General features: G+C 38.3%; 1 protein-coding gene across 4 annotated transcripts in view; it reads right to left on the minus strand.

Moving 5' to 3' along the window:
* Positions 1-19,557, minus strand: part of ELAVL2 (ELAV like RNA binding protein 2) — a 170,564-nt gene that overhangs the window by 141,744 nt on the left and 9,263 nt on the right. For 3 of the 4 annotated variants that reach the window (XM_082695396.1, XM_082695406.1, XM_082695401.1), the window contains exon 1: positions 2,978-3,523. The exons of the other annotated variant lie outside the window; for it this stretch is intronic. The gene's annotated coding sequence lies outside the window, so the exon portion shown is untranslated. Of the gene's footprint in view, positions 1-2,977; positions 3,524-19,557 lie in introns of those variants that run through there. 4 annotated transcript variants of the gene reach the window in all.

Genomic DNA, 19,557 nt, shown 5'->3' on the forward strand with positions numbered 1-19,557 from the left:
GGGCATGATGCGGGTTTGATGCAGCAAGGTCCGCTAAGGGCGCCCAGCGCTCCCCGCCCCCACGCGACGGGCGGGGCGGGGAGGTGGGGGAGAGAATGGAAGAAGGACTCCTTTAGCCCGGGGCTGGGGTGGAGGAGACAAAATTGCCCTCTTGGACGAATTCAAATCAGGCGTAGTAAGTAAGGTAAGGCGTTTAACCATAATCGAAATGGAGACAATCTACCCCTTAATTTGAGGGACCCTGACTGGGGACACCAGAAATAGCTAATTGATTCTATATCAGCATTTCTGTTGTCACCCCAAATCCGATTAGCAATTAAATGACCTTAATTGACTTTGCACGGGGTTACTGGGAAAACAGCTCAAAGCGCCTGCGCCTCTTTGACCTCCCTCTAAACAGTTAATTATAATATTCCTATCCCAAGCAGGCGGGTTGCTAAAAAATGCCTGATTCCAAACGTTAGGCAAAAATGGGCCTACCACATTTGCCAGTCTAAGCCTAAACTCTTAGAATGCCCTACGCCCTACTCCATGAAGCTGACTTTTTGAAGTTATGGGAGACCTCTCTACAGAGTTCCCTAAGTCTTCCAATCCACTTCGACCTGCAAACGTTGCGTTTTTCATGGAGAACTCCAGAACAGGTTAAAATGAGGTGCCTAAGCACTTGTTTAAAAAAGAGAAGAACCCAGGAGAGATTGGTGTAAGACAGACAGACTTAGGGAATGACAATAAAAACTGAGAAACAGTTACTTTTTTAAATTCTCCAAAAAGCGACTTTTAAAAATCAAAATTTTCTGGTTTTGTACACTTATTTGTCCAGATTCTGACAAACCTTTCAGATGTCCCATTTAAGAAGCCATTTTACGAAGGAAGTCTTACAGGCCCAAACAGCTTTTCTACTCTATCACCCCTAAAACATGCACACTTTTTCCCTGACCTTTAAGAACTTATTTTTATTTTTTTAATTAGGAAAATAATTTGTTCAGTTACTATTGTCTACTCTGTACTCTTCCCCCACCCCTCCACTTTAAGCTTGCATTTTATAAATTGCAGTATAGGCCTAAGAAATAACCCATCTCCAGCTCTCTATTCCCTACATCCAGAAGATGTAGAGGGGGCAGGGGGTGTGGGGATGGGCTAAAGGTGTAGAATCTTAACCAACATGAAGTGTTTGTAGTGAGTGGGGGCGGGGAAAGAACCCGTGCATTTCGGGGAGAAAGTAAGAGACATTCATCCCATCCCAGCAGTGTTAAGAGTAAATACTAAACGGTTGACTGTTTCTCTCACTCAGGCCACAATAAAGCCAGATCTGCAGCTGGCAATTAGAAGAGAAAATACCCAGTCTCGACATCAGTTTCGCTAACCGGTACTTGAAAATGGCAAACGGGGAGTGTATCCAACCTCCAATTTGCCACAGTTGTATAGCTCTCATATTAATTCTTTACAGACGTGAAATAGGTGGGTACGTAGCAACGTGCTGGGCATAAATTAAGCAACAATGGCCACGCGACGTCCTATTCGCCGCGGAGCTTCCGTACAAGGCACTGCCACCTTGCTATCCCCAGACCCCACCACCCCGGAGATGGCAGAGTCGAATCCGGAGGCTGGCCGCAAGTTGGCTTTTAGACCCGGGAGGGTGGGTAGGGTGGACAGCGGGGAGAAATTAATAACCGCGGCAGGTTTTATACCTTTTCCCCATTCTCTCCATCGCAAGCACCACACCGGCGCTCTCACGCACACTCACCCACACCCCCTCGTGCCAATAATTTAAACTTCTCTTAGGCAAAGGCAGCACCTCCTTCACCGCCACCATCACCCTCTCGGTCCTCTCGGCCCAATGAACATTCTCCCCCCCTTTCCCACATCTACCCTAATTTCTCTTTTTCCGCAGTAGAAAGCCTGCTGGTTTCTCCCAAACCCTGAGAAATCACAAAAGTTAAAACGAAGCATGGGTCTGCCCAGCGTCTCATCCCCAACCATCTTTCTCCTAGCGTCAGTTTAACAATAGCTATTGTGGGGGGGGGGGGCGGTAAGAAAGGGGGTGAGGGCAACGTAGCGGAGTTGGCTCCTGGGGTGACTGTGAATCTTCGCGACTGCGAAGGGGTTTCCCCTCGCGCGGAAGGCAAAGTCAGCAGCGTAGGACCAAGGACAGGGCTTGGAATCCACTTCCCAGCGCCCAGCGCCGCAAGGCTCCCAGGCAGCCGCCACTCCACAGACACAGCTCCAAGGATCTTATTTACGCTTTTCTGAACAAAGGGAATCTCATATCCGGTACAGACTTAAGAATTCAGCCCTAAATTGGCTACCTTCTTTTAAAAAAGAATCACGGTAATTAGCGCCCATGATTTAGAGCCCGCACACCTAGCAATGATGAGTTTTTGACAGCTTCTACCCACCCTAACCCCAGCCCTAGCCCTAGCCCTCAGGCGGCATGTACTTTTTCAGTCAACTACAACTAGCAGCCTGGTGTAGCATCTAAATTCCATCTGGCAATCCCATCTCCCCAGCACATGTTATCTGGTTAATGCAATTAAGTGTGGGGTTTTCGCTGGTCTAATCTGCAAGTCCAGGCTTCTGATTTCCCTCAAAGGTATTAAAGCCTCTCCAGTCCCTTAGCTGCTGTGCGAAAGTAGAGGCATGCATCCCCCAAAGCCCAACTTCTCTCTCTTCCCACGAAATGAACTTCCAACCTCAATCCCGTAGCTCACTCAACACCTAGACTCCCATTGTACCCCTGCTCTACTCTAGTCACATTTACCACTTAAGTTTCTGCCATTGACATTTGCGAAAATTCAGTACGTCAAGCATGCGTCCTCTTAGTCTAGCTCTCTAGAATTAAAAAGCAGAGCAGTAGCTTTGAAATGAGACAAACATGTGCAATTAACTTCATATTCTGTATTCCGCTCACTTACAGGTTTTCTGGGTTTGCCAGCGCATCGCTGCAACTAATGATTAAAGAAACCAAACCGAAACTTACCTTTCTCCCTTAAGGTTTTTGTGTATGTGTGTTTTTAAAGTAACGGTGCAGTTCTCCCAATAAGGATGAGCAAGAAGCTGCTGGATAGTTCTCTTAAGACAGCACGAAACCTAAACTGTGCTCGGCTTAAAAGAAGCAAATAAAAAGAAATGCTTTCGACCCCAAAGTCCAACGCTAAAAGAAATGGCGAAAAAAAAAATATGAAAGGGGAGGGGAAACTTAAAAAAAGAGAGTTTAAAAAGACGAAGAGACTATCCTCCTATTGCCGTTCAACTAAACAAAAAGAGGCAAGAAAAACAAACGAAGGAACAAAGAAAAGAGACGAAAGAACGTTTTTTCAAAAAGACGATGTCTTTCTCCTTGTTGCTTTTTAGTAGGTCGCTACAGGAGTAAGCTGCTGCATCTCTAACTGAGAACAGAAATAAGGGGGGAGGACGTCTTAAAAGGGAGGTGGACTGGACCACAGATTTATAGCACCGTATCACCAACCCCTTCTCTGCCTCCGCACTGCCGTGTGTGCAGCTGCTCTGCCAGGCTCCTATCCCGGGCAGCACGCGCGGAAGTATACGCCGAGTGGCGCCACAACGTAACTTGCTCATCTCCCCAGGACCCTGATTGGTCTGGATGCTTCCATTGAGGCCGCCCGGGCGATCATGCTTGATACGATTGGCTAGAAGCTTGTGTCACTCTCAAGAGCTCAATGGAGTCCCGTTTCAAGGTAAGTTGTGCGGGGAGGTACACACTTAACACAGGCGGCGAAGGGAAATGCAAGAAGCAAAAAGAGATGGAAAGAGCAACGTGGGAGGGTTGGAACTGTAGTATCAGAGTTTGCGATATGGCATGATCTTCTTTCCTCTTAAATCTTTCTGCTTCCGAAAGACTCATTTTCCTTGCCATCACTGCCGCATCTATGGCACGTTTCTTTATAACATTAAACTCTGTCCGGTATGTATGAGGCATTGAGAGCTCCCTCTCTTTGATCTGAGTGAAAGGGATGAATGTACATCCATTACTTGCCCGCATGACTTTTTCGATTTATGTTCCACTATTCTGTATTAGATATTAAGCAATTTTATGTCTGTCTCTCTTTTAATATATGCATATTGCAGCTCTCTTATTTATTTTTAGGGCAAGAATGAATTCAGAAATGCTTTCAAATAAAGCTGCACGGTTTGAATTAGCTTTCATTTCATGTTAGAAAAGTATAGGAGAAGCATCCTGACAGGAAAAAAGGTACTGAACAGAGCTAAGGTCCTTTACTTTGAGGTATATGGTGACTCAAAAAGAGCATCTGTATATAAAATTAGAACAAACCACTCCTCTGTATTTGCTGGCGGTCCGGTGCTGGGACCACATACGTACTGCTGATAGTAAATTAGTCGAACCTTTATCTGGGTTCTTTCTCTGAGGATTTAGAAAGTTTAGCCAGAAGGCCAAATGCTGCCAATGCTTCCGTTTTATAGCTGAAGACTACTTTATTAAATACCATATTTTGATAGCATTCAAGAGACTGAAGTATAGTTTTGTGCATGATATTTATTTCTTCCTCCAAGTGAAAACGTAGTCCTCAGGATCGACTTGATGTATAAATAGAGACAACATTAACTTGAGGTAGGTTGTTTTTCAGCCTGAATTTCTTCTTTTAATCTTGACAGTGCCAACTTCCTAGATAGTAGGTATGTTTCTTATACAATGTAACATATCTTCTCTAGATGCTCATGCCTTTCTAAAAGGAATTCCTTTACCTGTTTACTACTAGTGGCTATCTTTGAAAATTCAGAAAAAGGAGACACAGGTAAGAGTTAGAGATTGGAGGAGGGCGGATTGGGATGGTGGGAAAGGGACAGATAGTCACAAAGCAAAATAACTACAAAGTGAAGGGTGAAGTAATTCAGAGTTCCTTGAGAATGTCCTTGAGTGTGGATAAATGATTAATGGCGAAGAACACGAAACTTGTTTATCTCCCCGTATAGCTAGTGTAATATGTTCAAGTTCTATAACTTTGCATGACAATAACATGGGGTTGGAAAAGGAGGCCTGAATCTATATGTTATATTATAATTAACATTGTTATTTTATAATTTATAATTACCATGTCCTAATCCCCAGCCCCACTTTTTATATAACAATAAGACTGGGGTCCTAATTTCAAGTTAAAGCTATTTTCTAGACCTGGGTGGAACTCCTAGGAAGTAGAAAGAAAAACAGTTTGTGGAAATGGAATAAAGGGGCTGAGGGAGGGACAAGTCATGGGAAAAGACAGAAAGACTCCACTTTACCTAAAGTAGATTAATCACTGTATGAATAAATAGTTGGAAGATTGTGTTTGTTACCATCTTCTTCAACCCCTCCCTTCAGCCCCAGGTCAGTACAGAGAAATAAATCTTAAAGTAATAAATACAATTTATATAAAAATGTAATACTGTTTATGCAGACTTATTTATGAGGTGAAATGCCTTTTCCCCTTGTTAACATGCTCTTAATATTGAATTAGTTGCATATATTCATATAATATTATCAGCACTCTGTAGGAAATCTTTACCACTAACTTAAAACTACCTAAGTATCTTCTAACTGGGTGGAAACTAATACCTTGTTTTATTTTTTGATGTGTGTTTGTTTCTACAAGAAGTGGTATATTTTCCAAAAGGGGGAGGGTGGATAAGGACAGCTGGGTGTGGTGTGGAGTGGTGAAAATCTAGCTTGTGTGTTAGGTAGTTAAAGAAATTACTTGAAAAATAGTAAATGTGTCCATTCAAATGCAAAACACTAAATTCTGTGGATTGGGTATATATGCTTTCTTTACTTTAGGCAGAGGAACAATTGTTTTTGAAAATGTTGTCATCTTCAACATGTTGTTTTTTCTACATAGGTAAAATGAAGTTAAATTATTGAAAATATTGAAAATATCTTACAATACTAGTTTACTTCCTCAATAAAACAGATGTTTCTAAATTTAAAAACATTTGAATGGATACATATACCTTAAGTAATGTGTATTTTTCCAACTTTTAAAAATAAAAACTGAATACAGCCTATTTAAAATAAATGATATCTGGATGTATATGTCACTTTGAAATTCATGTTATCATAGCTTGGAATACTAACATAATCTATCTTGTAATTAATAAAGACTGTGTAAACATCACATTCCACATTAAGGAACTGTAATCAACCCCTCTTCATTCATAGTTAGGTAAAGAATTATCCACAGCATCTGAACTTGCATTAGAAAAGCATTTAAAAGACATCTGAGTTTTGACTGTTATTTTAGCTGACATATTTTTAAAGTCCTTAGTACTATTTTAAATTGCAGCAGAGAATGGATAGAGTTGAGGGGTCACTCACTGAAAGTTTGGAGAAAAAGTTTGTTGGAAAGAAAGTTGCAAAAAAAAAAAAAGCTGAAGAATAATGAATTCAATGGATTATTTTGCTAAAGTTTATAAAGGAACACTCATTCACAGGAATACTCATAAGCTATTGTGGGCAATATCTTTTAGGATAAATAACTCCCTTACACTAGTTGGGGGGGGGTGTGATTTTAGCATTTTATGATAAAGGATGCTATCAACTACTACTGTGACTTTTTTTTTTAAAGTAAATAAAGCAGTTAAGCTATTTAGGTGAGTTTACAATGTGTGGCTTAGGGCAATAGTTCCAAATATTATACCCTCTCAGAAGAATAAAAATATTCTGTATTAGTTTGTTGGGCAATTTGGGGTGGGGGTGGGGTCTGCAGTTCAAAATGTTAGAAATATGTCATTTTAATGCCTGTGTGCGAAATATAGATATTATATAGCGTGGTGATTACTCTTTTATTTGTTCTACCTAAAGGTGCATGTCAACTTTCCTTCTACAGTTTAGAAAACAGGAAAAAAGTTGTGGAGAAAATTGACACCAACGTTGAGTTTAGAACGTGGCCACTGGGCAAGGGAAATGAGGCAGGAATTAGCACCATGGACAGAGGCGAACCGATCCAAAATAAAGGTTTGCAAAGCCTAACGGATAGTGTTTTCTGTCCCTCCCAAGTAAGATACGGAAACGGCAATTCTTGGGAATGTTTCATTGCACAGACTTTAAGGAAGAGGCTGTCCTACTTCATAGAAACATGTTTATTTCATATTAGGCGGCTTCTGCTAGAACTCGGCCTTAGTGACAAAGCGTCAGGATAGTTAGAGTTCTGAACTCTGGGCACACCATCCACTAAACTTCTCTTTTCACATGCTCCCTTGCCCAGATGAGCCTGTCTTTCATCAAAGTATTCATGCAAAATAAATGCAAATCCAGGTAGTCATCGGAAAGTCTGCTAAACCTACTCCAGAGTTCTTAATCCTCAAAATTCCCAGCGGGAATCAAAACAACAACAACAAAAAAAACCCATACCCCTTCCCCTTCGCTACCCCCACCCTCAATTCCTCCTCGGCTCCATCCATTTACTGGCAATAGGGCAAAGTCTTTTATCTGAAGATAAGTGACCTCCTAGACTATTTTGCAAAGGACTCTTTATATTGCAAACACTTTCCATCAGGGACAGTGCCAGAACCGGCAGTGAGCAGGATCACAAACATCCTTCACTTTCTCTTTACATTTTGTCTTTAAACTTCTGTCTGAGAGAAAAAAACTGTAAAGACAGTAGACTCAGGGAGAATTCCCCTAAAACCTTAGGATACTGCTCACACATAAAGACATGTAAATTGTTTATTTAAGTGTTTAAATTTTTTTAAATGTTATCTAGTGTCACAGTAAATCTTTTGAGACCAACTTAGAGTGCTCTCTCCCCAGTCCCACCTTTTTTTCCCCCTGGGTAAAATTTGTACAAAGTTCATTCTCCTTTAAGTGATTTGACTGCAAATATTCAGATTCATACTACGATCTGTTGCACGTGCCCCAGAGTGTCTCGGAAAATATATTTGCAGTTTCGGATCGACGATCATTTATGTAAAGCTTCCCACAAAATGTCCTCAGATTTCTTTTCCTCCTCTTTTTTACACAGTAGCAACTTTAAGTAGAATAAACTCACATCTTTGCTGAGCATGCAAAGAGAGGTCTAGCAGACCAGTCAAGGGTGAGGTAGGAAAAACTGGAGGTGAGAAAAGGCAAATCAGAGCTTTGTGTCCGTTTCTTTCAGGGATGCTAACAGTTTTCTTTAAGCTTCCTCCTGGAGCCGATACATCTCATGCAAAATTAATACAAGTAATTAAAAATAGCAGTTTCCAAAGTTAAAGGAAACCATCTGTCTCAGCTGGTGGCAATCAGTCTTTTGGCCGGCCCCTTTACCGGGACCTGGGAAGAAACGGTTTTTCTGCTTCCGATGCTCCGAGGCTCTTTCTCATATTGAAGATTTATGTTTCCACTTGTGTGCGATGCACGTCTAATTTGAAATAATAAAGCCGGCCTGAGCGACCAGTCAATCAGGGCTATCAACTGCACCCGGTATGCAGCCCTGCCCCCACCTCCCACTGGTCTCTAACCCTCCTTCCCTCCCCTACTTCCTCCCCCCATCCTACACCATCCCCCTCCTCTCTCCTCTCTCCTCTGCTCTCTCACACATTTGCACTTTCCCCCCATGTGTGTTCAGATCAAACCCTAGCCCCATAGAGCAAGTGACCGCACCGGGGCACAATGACAAAGGCAGAGTTTGTATCAGAAGAAGACTGAGGCCCGGGGAGACCGGGCGGCTAGAGAAACAGCTGTCTTATCAGCCCGGTGCAGAGATGGAGATGGCTCGAGAGGTCCTCAACAGATAATCACTTGAATAGGTTTGCAATGCGCCAAACTTCACGCTTGATAAGGCTAACCCAATGTAGAGAGCAGCCCAGATCCTGCTCCATTCTGTTTTATCTGAGCTGTAAATTAAGAAATTGAAATTCAGGTGGCAGAGGCAGCAGTCGGCTGATAGACCGCTAAAGTAAACTGTCATTAAAATGCTTGCGGCAGGCAGAGAGGGGGCGCCTGGAATGGGATATTGTTTTATTTTTTTTAATGGGGGGAGGGGAGCCGTGTGAGAAAAAGCCCACCGGTTTTAAAAATTATCTGGGGAGCATAAACTGAGGAGGACTACCAAAGGGGCACAGCATTTTGATCATAATTCTTAGTCATAGCTACTCTGCATAAACAATCTGAAAAGTATAAAGTTGTGGGAAGTTTGGTGAAATAAGAGTTAGGAACAATTTAAAGAATCTGATAGAGAACAGAATTCTGTCTTTATCAGAGCACGGGGCAAAGGAAGCTCCCTGGCTGCAGTATTAGAAACTGATTCTAAATGCAATCTAAAGTATTCCTTCTATTGTGAGAAAAGCAGATCAACTGGATACAGAGGAGTTACCATAAAGTGAGGTTAACTTGACCTTTTTGTTGATGTGATAGAGCCACCAGAGATTCCAGGGTAATTTTTAGAAAAGCCTAAGAAATTATCTACCACAGAAGAGAATCAGCTTACCTGCTTACAGGAATAAGAGTTCTATTTCACCCCCTTCCCCTTTACCCAGATAATTACTAAGGGGTAATTCAGGGAACTCAAAAAATTCCATGTGTGTATTTGACACCACATGGTTCTTAGAGTACACTTTATACCTACAGTCTGCTTTTATACTTTATACCTTATGTCTGCTTTTATGGATAGGAGGTGTGAAATTCTATGCATTATTTGACTAAATGTTTCACAGAAGTTTAAAATGTACGATGATCAGAATATAACCAGTGACCTTGGTGCCTGATTCACTTATGACTTTGCACCGTATCTTGTTCCTTTTGTCATTGAGTGGATTGCGAATTCACTGGTGTACATTTATGAGAGTGCATGACAGGATGCATTTCATTTTCCACAACAGCATTTATAACTTAAGTTTTAGCAATATTTCTACAAAGATACCTTCTGGTGATAACACATAGTTAATGCAGCTTTAGGAAATCAATCCGTTTTTACTTTAACCCCAAAACTTTGATCAATGCCAGGGTACACTTAATTGATACTATTAAGGCTGCTTAAATCACAGTGGGAACTGGAAGAATTAAAAATGAATTTGTCAGGAAAAGTAGTGGAAAAAAAATTAAGGTGCGGATATATACTTCAGTACTTAATTAACTATTTAGATATATTAAAAACTATTATTTTAAACTATGCACTTAATCTGATTACTCATAGGAAGATGAGCAAATATATACAAGTCAATGAATCTCGAACATATTTCTTTTCAATTCTTTATGCAAAATTCCTTCCTATCACCTAACCCAAAGATCAGTTTTTTTGTTGTTTTTATTCAAGTGTATGGATAAATGAGTGAAGTATATATTCTTTAATGAGAGAAAAATTTATGTTTATACAAGCTAACTTTTCCCTTCCATATCACCATTTTCCATAATGTTATATTGGTTTAAATAGTGGCTGCTATATAAGCATTTTAAGAAATATTCTTTCAAATTCCAGCCTTTCAGGCACTATTATCTCCAAATAATCAGACAATAAGATATTTTTCTGCTAGTTACAAATACTCTTAAGTCTGAACTGCCAGCTTTAATGAGGCTCTTAAGCTATATTTATTTTTGTTTTTCTTAATTAAATTGAAAATATGCATACAATAAACAGCTTAAACTATTCTTTGCCAAGACATGTAGGACTTTTTAAAGATGAGAATTTACAAAAAGTTTAAAAGATGTACTCTCACCAAGTCTGAAATGAGAGAAAAAGATATTGTATAAATGTACATTATAATGTTTCAAAAGATAATTCAGAGGATAATTTTAAAAAGGAAAAATCACACTATTGAAGAGGAAAATGTTTTAGCATTAATTATAAAAACCACTTCTAATTTTTGTCACAAATAAATAATATGTATGGCATTATGAATGATGAAAAATAATTTAAAGATCCCAAAATGCCAATTTAAGTTTGGGGGGATTCCCCATTATTAACTCCCTCTAAGGGAAATGGGATAATAGATTTTTAATGAAAACATTCTCTCTATGATATATAAAGGCATTATTTTCAAGAGCTTTAGAAATACCTAATTTTGTAGTATTTTTGTTTAAAACTGATTATAAATCGATTACCAAAGAAAAAAATCAGACAACTGATATTGTCCTTATAATATTTATCTTTAGGCGAAGATCAAATGATCAATACATAATCAGTTCCTGTTTCTATTTATTCCTGATCTTTGAAAAAAGACCCATTTCAGTTTGCTTCAAGCATCTTTTGAGTGCCAGTATTTGTATAATATCTCCTCCTAAGTTTTTAATAGTATAGCTTGCCAAAAATTAGTCCTTTAAATAGATATTTCAATGTTATTCTACCACGGACTACAATTTTGAAAACTGTTAAGAGTTTGGGTTTGTACATAGGCACATCCTGATCTGAACATGACTTCATCATTGTGGGGCCTTGGACAAGTTACTTAATTTCTTCTAAGCCTTGATTTCCTGATCTATATAATGGTGATAATAATGCTTAATGTAGGATTGCTGTGAGGTTAAATGTAACCATGAGTGTAAAATATTCAAACTTCCTGGAACAGAGGAAACAGCTGATATGCAGTAACTAGGATGATGGAAACAAAAATGGTGACTTAGCACATTTATTTGATGAAGGAAGAATTAGAGTTCCTGCTTTTACATGGCATCTCTTAAATATAGTCATTTGCTCTCATTAATATCCCAACTGATATATCCTATGATAAATATCTTCTCCCATTTCTAATTGTAACCAAGTATAAAAGGCCTCAAAAGGCATAAAATCTTCTGTCTACCCTCTTATGTGGCTTCAATATATTTCCCAATACAATTTCATGATTTGCCCATAAAAAGTTGTGGGTCTTCAGAAAGGAACTTAGTCTGAGGTTCCATTTGATTGATATAATAATAAAAACACCTTAGATTTTTATAGTACCTTATATCACAAAAAGCTCGATGCACTTTTACATATTTATCATTGTAACCCAGAAGATAGGGAAGGACATAAATTATTTCTCATTTTCAGGAGGGTAACAGAGGAATTAGGAATATGGGTTACATTTAAGATTAATAGGAATACAGAGCAGCTTTCCTGAATGTCTTCTTGGTACAGTGTGTACCATTAGCATTAACTATGACCATTGTTACTTTAGTTAACCTCAAAATATTGCTGTTAGGCATTAAGTGCAAGTTATAATTCAGTTACTTACTCACTGAAATCAAGTTGAATGAAATACATACCATCACAGTCTAATCAAATTAAAGCATTTTGATTTTATGCCAAGAGATACTTTCATTATTCAATTATATATATATGCATGTATTATCCATAATTATTTACCATTCTGTGTTAACTCTAAGGCAAGAATTTAAAAGTCTTTAGTTGTTTATGACCTTGGAAGAAATCGGTTTCAATCTCCTCATCACTGGCCTTTCCCTAGGCTGATTCCCTCTCTCCACATTTTTATAGGCTATTACATTTATTCCATTCACATAAGCTAACAGTACTTTCTGCTCTAGTTTTCTAGTTCTTAGATTGTCTGTGTTTGATAAATCTATCAGTATAAATATCCAAACAAATATGGAGGTAAAGTATATAAAGGACACAAGAGAATATGCTTTTTATAATAGTTTTTGTTTTGAATGAAACAATGTCCACTTGACATTGGAAAACATATCATATCAAAAGAATACTAAAATTTGCTTATGGTTTATACTTTCAAAGTTCCCTCCTGGGCTAGCAGTGCCATGGATTAACAGAGATGCAGCTATAGATGTGGACTTTCAGTGAATAAGTAGAATGGAAGGAAACAAAACTTTGCAGCCTGATCAAAGAATGAATCTTAAACTTTTTGAGGTCTAAGTTCATATATAGATTACAATTTAAAAAAAAAAAAACAGTATTTTCATTAAAAAAATTTTTTTTGAAAGATTTTATTTATTTATTTGACAGAGATCACAAGTAGGCAGAGAGGCGGGCAGAGAGAGAGAGGAGGAAGCAGGCTCCCTGCTGAGCAGAGAGCCCGATGCAGGACTCGATCCCAGGACCTTGAGATCATGACCTGAGCCGAAGGCAGCGGCTTAACCCACTGAGCCACCAAGGTGTCCCAGTATTTTCATTTTAAATTTAAGTTTCATTTTAAACTTCCATGAGCATCTCTCTGTGTCCTAAATGCACCTTAAATTTTGATAAGACTGAATCACACAAAGTTTAGTCCAGTCATGTGACTGCCAGGCTTCTATGAGGAAGTATAATTAGCACGGAGAAGAAACACACATGCTTACACACAGCCAGAGCTGCTCTCTGCTGCCATCACTCCAACCCCTTATGATCCTTCATGTTGATGTGGCTAAAGGGGAAATCTATTTCTCTGACTGAGCATGTATGTGCATTTTAAGGGAATACTGAGAATACTATTGTAATAAAAATGATGCTCTCTTCCTTTGGTCACTGTCATTCTGGTATAAGAAATTAGAGAATATGTTTGTTTGAAACGTCAGTTTTTGTAAACACGAGTTAGAAGATGTAATGTAGATGAATGGTGTTACAGACTATTTAAACTGTTTGAGTAACAAATAGACATTTCCTTGAATTATTTTGACACAATTTACTGTGAAATTTCTTTTTTTCTTTTGCTGATATTTCTAGATTCCTTGTGCAGACAATAAAAAAAAAAAAAAGGCCTTTCTTTTTTGTCAGGGCTCATTATTTAACTCATACAACACTGATGTTTTCTAGAATACTAATATTTCCGAGATATGAAATGAATGCTAAACGAAAGGTATGTTTCCATCTTAACCACATCAGAAGGAGACATGAAGATCTGAGCCTCTTTACACAGTGTAAGAAAAGAGGAAAATATAAATATATATTACGGTGTTTTAGTCCTTAGTTTTAAAAGATCTTTATATAAATCTACTTTACTGGGTGTATGTGCATGTCCGTGTGTGTGTGTGTGTGTGTGTGTGTGTGTGTTTGAAGCAAAGGACATGAGGTACAGAGGAAAAAATTACAAGACTTGGGTAGAGGAGACCAGGCTGACTATAGAGGATGAAGTGGGCTTGAGAGCAAAGATACCAGGTTAGTCAGGTCCTCCAGGGTCACATCATGGAAAGGCTTTGAAAGGCAGCAGAGGAAAATACTGACATAAAACTATTGCACTTGATCTTAGCCAAAAGGGCGAGAAGTGAAACAGACATAAAACTACTACAGGATATATCTATTGATAAGTGTAAATTTTGGACTCACCAAGTGCAAAGAGACTCAAAGTTACAGGAATCAGAATCAAGACATAAGGAGGGTTAAGAAGCTAAAAAGTTAAAAACAAACAAAATAAACATAAAACCCGTTGGAATGAGGTGGCAAGGTCAGAGGATAAATAGAGATGGGGGAAGACTGATAGGTATAGAAGAGGAGTTCACTGATAATAATGAAAATGTTTTGATGGCCAAAATATTGATAGAAGGCCCTGGGAAAATGATAGGGTTCTGATCAAATTGTACTTTTGAGCCAAAAAGCCCAAGATAGCTATGAGGGTGAGAAACCAGGCACCAGAGCCTGCACTCTGATTAGCTATAGATGCCTCTAAAAACACAGCTAGGAAGGGTACATTGAGCTCAGATTCCTAGGCTTGGAGAAAAGAGACATGAGTCTGAGTATTATTTCACCTACTGTCTAGCTGATTCCCTATCAGCAATTCAGTCAGCATTCTGACTAAATGTCGTGATTCCCCAAAGATTGGATTAGTGAAAATAATGATCATGGGTAACAAGTATCGAGTATGTTCTACATGCCAGACAGCATTCTAATGTTCTACACGCATTAAATCATTTAATCCTCACAATCATCCCATCACTTTAAAGATGAGGAGACTGAAGAAGTTGAGTAATTTGCCCAAGATCACACAATGAGAAACTAACAGAGATGTGCTTTGACCCCAAGCACTTCTTTTGTATTGCTTAAGTCCTTAACAACCACTTATCAGATGACCTCTGCCGTACTTTCCAGGGGTAAAATCCAGTAATTCTAAAGAAATAGAGCAGAAATTAAAAAATATATATATGTGTGTATATATACATGTAACATATATATAAAATATACATATATAGCATAAATTAAAGATGACATAACATTTGCAAAAGAACAACAGTACAAAGATTACAATTAACATGAATAGATAAAACTCTTTTTAAAATTGGAAATAATCATACTCAAGTCTTGACATGCTGTCTATTACTGACAAATGGAGGTGAGATAAAAGATACTTAGGATGATTTACTCTTTTAAAACGATTCAGGTCAGATCAATAGGATTTTGAGAAACAGAATGTGTGATGTCCTAGGAGGTCCAAGCCACCAGTCATATTAGGTTTTGAGGACATTTTCATTATTTAATTTTTGTAGATTTTAATTTTGAGAAGTGTACTCTATAAACATAGTAAACAGTTATAAGCCATTGAAAAAGAGAGTATATGTTTGTAATTTAGTGATATATAAAGATTTCCATGAAATATTGTTGAGAGTATTCAACATCTCATAAAGAATAGTCATCAGAACATTAAACAGTGGCTATTTTGAGGTAATAGGAATTGGACCTTTAGGTCCTTTTTTCTTTATGTTTTCTGCATTATTGGGTTTGTAAAAATTCAGAGCATCTATTCTTTTTATAAATCTGAAAAACAGGGAGTTTTATGTTTGGGGTCAAAAAAACACACCAAAACTATGCTGAAGAGCTCAAGCTTCAGCCCTGTAGTCAGCAGGTGGAAGCTGGTGGTAGATACTGAATGGAGAGGAACTGCTTAAAAGAAAACTTAGATTCATAGAGAGGACAAATGACCAGCCTGGAGTTTATAAACAAGATAGTGTTCACTTGCAAAAACAAATCTTGAGATTTAATACATATGAAAAATACATATATAATACAGCAAATTGGGGCGCCTGGGTGTCTCAGTGGGTTAAGCGGCTGCCTTTGGCTCAGGTCATGATCCCAGGATCCTGGAACTGAGTTCCACATCTGGTTCCCTGCTGAGAAGAAAGACTGCTTCTCCCTCTCCCTCTGCCTGCCCCTCTGCCTACTTGTTCTCTCTCTCTGTCAAATACAAATAAAATCTTTGAAAAAAAATACAGCAAATTGACAAAAATTTCAGAAATTGCTCCACCAGTTTCTTAGAAGAATACAAGATAATAATTAATCTGCCCATTTAGAATTGCCTAATATTCACTATACTCAATAATATCAAATATTTCCTTCACTTAATGCCTATCTATATTATGACCAAGGGATGTTCTTTTCATTTAATTAATCATTTCTTTTTCCTTATTATACCCTTTCCTGCAATTGCTAGAGAATCTCATAAAATGCACCTTTATTCCCAACTAGCAAAACCCTTAAAGTGATTTGCGTATATTTCTATGGGATATAAATAAATGAAAGCCATAACACAGTAAATAATTATAATGAGATTGAACAAAAACTGGCTTCCTGACAGGTACCATTTAGTGAATTGCTATTTCAATGCCCTAAACAGTCACCTGAGTTAATTCAATTTTCATATTGTTTAATATTTGTCTTTAAAATCACTCTGCAGAGAATGGGGAACTGGCTCCCGGTCTCAACTCCACAGGATGGTATAGTCTGAACATTCTCATTTATTTAATTTTGCTATTTAAAAATATTCTACTATTATGACCAAGAATCTATTAAGAACTACATGCAGAATTATTTAATTTTAAAGGCATATAATGACCAAACCTGTAGTCTTGGGAGAACGGGAAAATATTAGAAAGAAATATTAAGAAAGAATATGAAAATAAGAGAAATTTATTTTTTAACATGGCTCTGCTACTGTCTTTTAAGCTTTATAAGTCGTGAACATATATTAACTTTTAGGTATGAATTATGACTGTTTTGAAAAAACATTATTTGTCATAAACAGAGGACATAAAGCACTGCTGCCCTCGATCACGCACTCATTTGACTCATGGCGCAGTCTTGAATAATTTTAAACCAAACATGACTGCGGCAATCAATTTTCGTCCAATTTATTGGGCATGAGTTAAAGCCAATTAAAAAACCATTTTTGGTGCAATTCAAGGGGAAAATGTATAAACCCATGAAAAACAGATTTCAGTCCTAGACATGAGTCATCACTATTCTAAAAAGTGGTGTCAGTCCCAAATCAGAAAGAACAAATCCTAAAATTGCATATTCCACACTGGAAACTGCATTTCTCAGCAATGATTTTATATAATTTTTAGTATTTTTTGATAAGAAATTAACCTGGAAGAAAAAAGTAGGCTCTTCTAACATTGTGTCACTTCTGAATATTTTTTAGCCATGAAATTAGAAGGTAGTTTACTACCTTGAGTTTCTGAATTAAGACCTAAAGTAGAAAGCCGTCTATGACTTTTATACAAAGAAAGCAAAACAGTTGACCTATAATTTTAAAGAATCCTTTACCTATTAGACCATATCTCCTTTCACATGAAATTTAGCAGCTCTCTTTTAGGGCCATGAAATGAAACAATCCATGTACACTCTGGATAATCTTAGGATAATCAAACAACAAAATGGGAGCTTCTAGGTTAGAAATTATAGCTATAAAATACAGCCATGCATTTTCAATCTGTGTATTTAAAAGGCCTTCTCAGGCTTGTAGTGGTTCAGAGTATTCAAGCAGACGTGGATTCTGGTTCTGACTCTCCCATATCTGTGGTATATGATTTTAGTCACATTCCCCGACCTCTCCAAGCCTCAAATTTTTCACCGGTAAAATGAGTACTATACAAATAAAAGCCACCTTTTAGGGTTATTGTAAGCACTACGTGGAAAAGTATTTGTCAAGGGCTTAGGAGAATGCCTGGCACAGAGAGACTCTTCAGTGATGGTTAGAACTGGTGAGAGGAAAGCCTGGAGGTTCTCACTCATAGCTACGGATCGAAGCCTCAATCTACCGGGGAGGCTCTTTTCTTTTAAAGTACAGAGACCTGGTCTGTATCCCAGGATGTCTGCTTAGTAATTCTTTTTTTTTTTTTTTAAAGATTTTATTTATTTATTTGACAGAGAGAGATCACAAGTAGGCAGAGAGAGAGAGAGAGAGGAGGAGGAAGCAGGTTCCCTGCCGAGCAGAGAGCCCGATGCGGGACTCGATCCCAGGACCCTGAGATCATGACCCGAGCCGAAGGCAGAGGCTTAACCCACCGAGCCACCCAGGCGCCCTGCTTAGTAATTCTGAGGTGAGGTCTAAGCTTACATATTTATGAAAACCCCCACAGATGATTCTGATGAACCAGTGATTTAAAACAAAACTAAACAAAACAGTACAAAATTTCAGTTGCTCAGTTAACTTGCAGTTAAAGTGTGGCTTGTGGGGCGCCTGGGTGGCTCAGTGAGTTAAAGCCTCTGCCTTCAGCTCAGGTCATGTTCCCAGGGTCCTGGGATGGAGACCCGCATCGGGCTCTCTGCTCAGCAGGGAGCCTGCCTTCCCTTCTTCTCTCTCTGCCTGCCTCTCTGCCTAATTGTGATCTCTGTCTGTCAAATAAATAAATAAAATTTTTAAAAAATTAAAAAATATAAAATAAAGTGTGACTTGTGTGGCTCTCTGTTGAGCAGATTAATTGGAATAATTATCAAATCTCTACTTTGTATTATTCTGGAAGACACTTAACAGGGAGACTTTTAAAAGATTTGATTTACATTCATATGTCTGTGAGGTCACAGAGTAAACCTGATTTTCCACCATTTCCTGTCATATTGAAGAAAAGATGTGTAAGATGGCCCTGGGAAATTTCAGTCATTCCATTGGCATGGGTACGTTTTAGTGTTTACTATAGCTTGTAGCTTTTACTTCTATTTAATAAACATAGAGAGATAAGGCAGGATTTTTTTTTTTCAGTTATATTTTTCTGTTGAGTGAGTTCATTTCTAACTGTCCTATTTCAAGATAAGTAAGCAGTCTCCACAGTGATAGAGATCAAGGAGTGCCACATGGTTAAGAAAAGCAGCTATCAGAAAAATATTCATATTGGCCTGACATGACCACCCTACAAGTTATTCACCATGATTGTTTAACAAAAGTGAGGACATTTTCCCTGTAAGTCACTTCTAAATATCAACTGGGGGGGGGGGAGGACTTTCCTTCATATCTTCCCATTAGGGGAGAATAATTTATTAGATTAACAACCTGTCACCGTAGAAAGGAAAGAGATATTGTCCTAGGAGACCCTGGGTTTGAACAATATAAGTAAAGGGACAGCACAACCCTAAGGAAACAAAGGATGGCCAGGTCCCAGAGGTATCAGGAGAAGGTGATGGAATGGTGAAAAACCAATCACAGAGTTTTCACTATTTTTGCCTAGAACAGCTCTAGGTACAGTTGGTATATTCTCAGACTTATGACTTTTATAGGCCTTGTTAGTAAGAAATCAAAGTTATGTAAGCCCTGGCATATTTCTGCACAGGAATCCAAAAAAATTCTAATACTGTCCCACCACCAGATAGAGTTTTTAATTCAGAGACTTTTCAGAGAGCATGCCATTGATACACCCTTTCCCTGGATCTAAGAAAGCAAAATTGCATAGGTGACCTAAGATTGAGAAAATATTCATTCTCTGGGAACATTTTTAGCCTGACC

Source organism: Mustela nivalis, assembly GCF_964662115.1.
Source record: "Mustela nivalis genome assembly, chromosome: 13".
NCBI classification, from domain to species: domain Eukaryota; kingdom Metazoa; phylum Chordata; class Mammalia; order Carnivora; family Mustelidae; genus Mustela; species Mustela nivalis.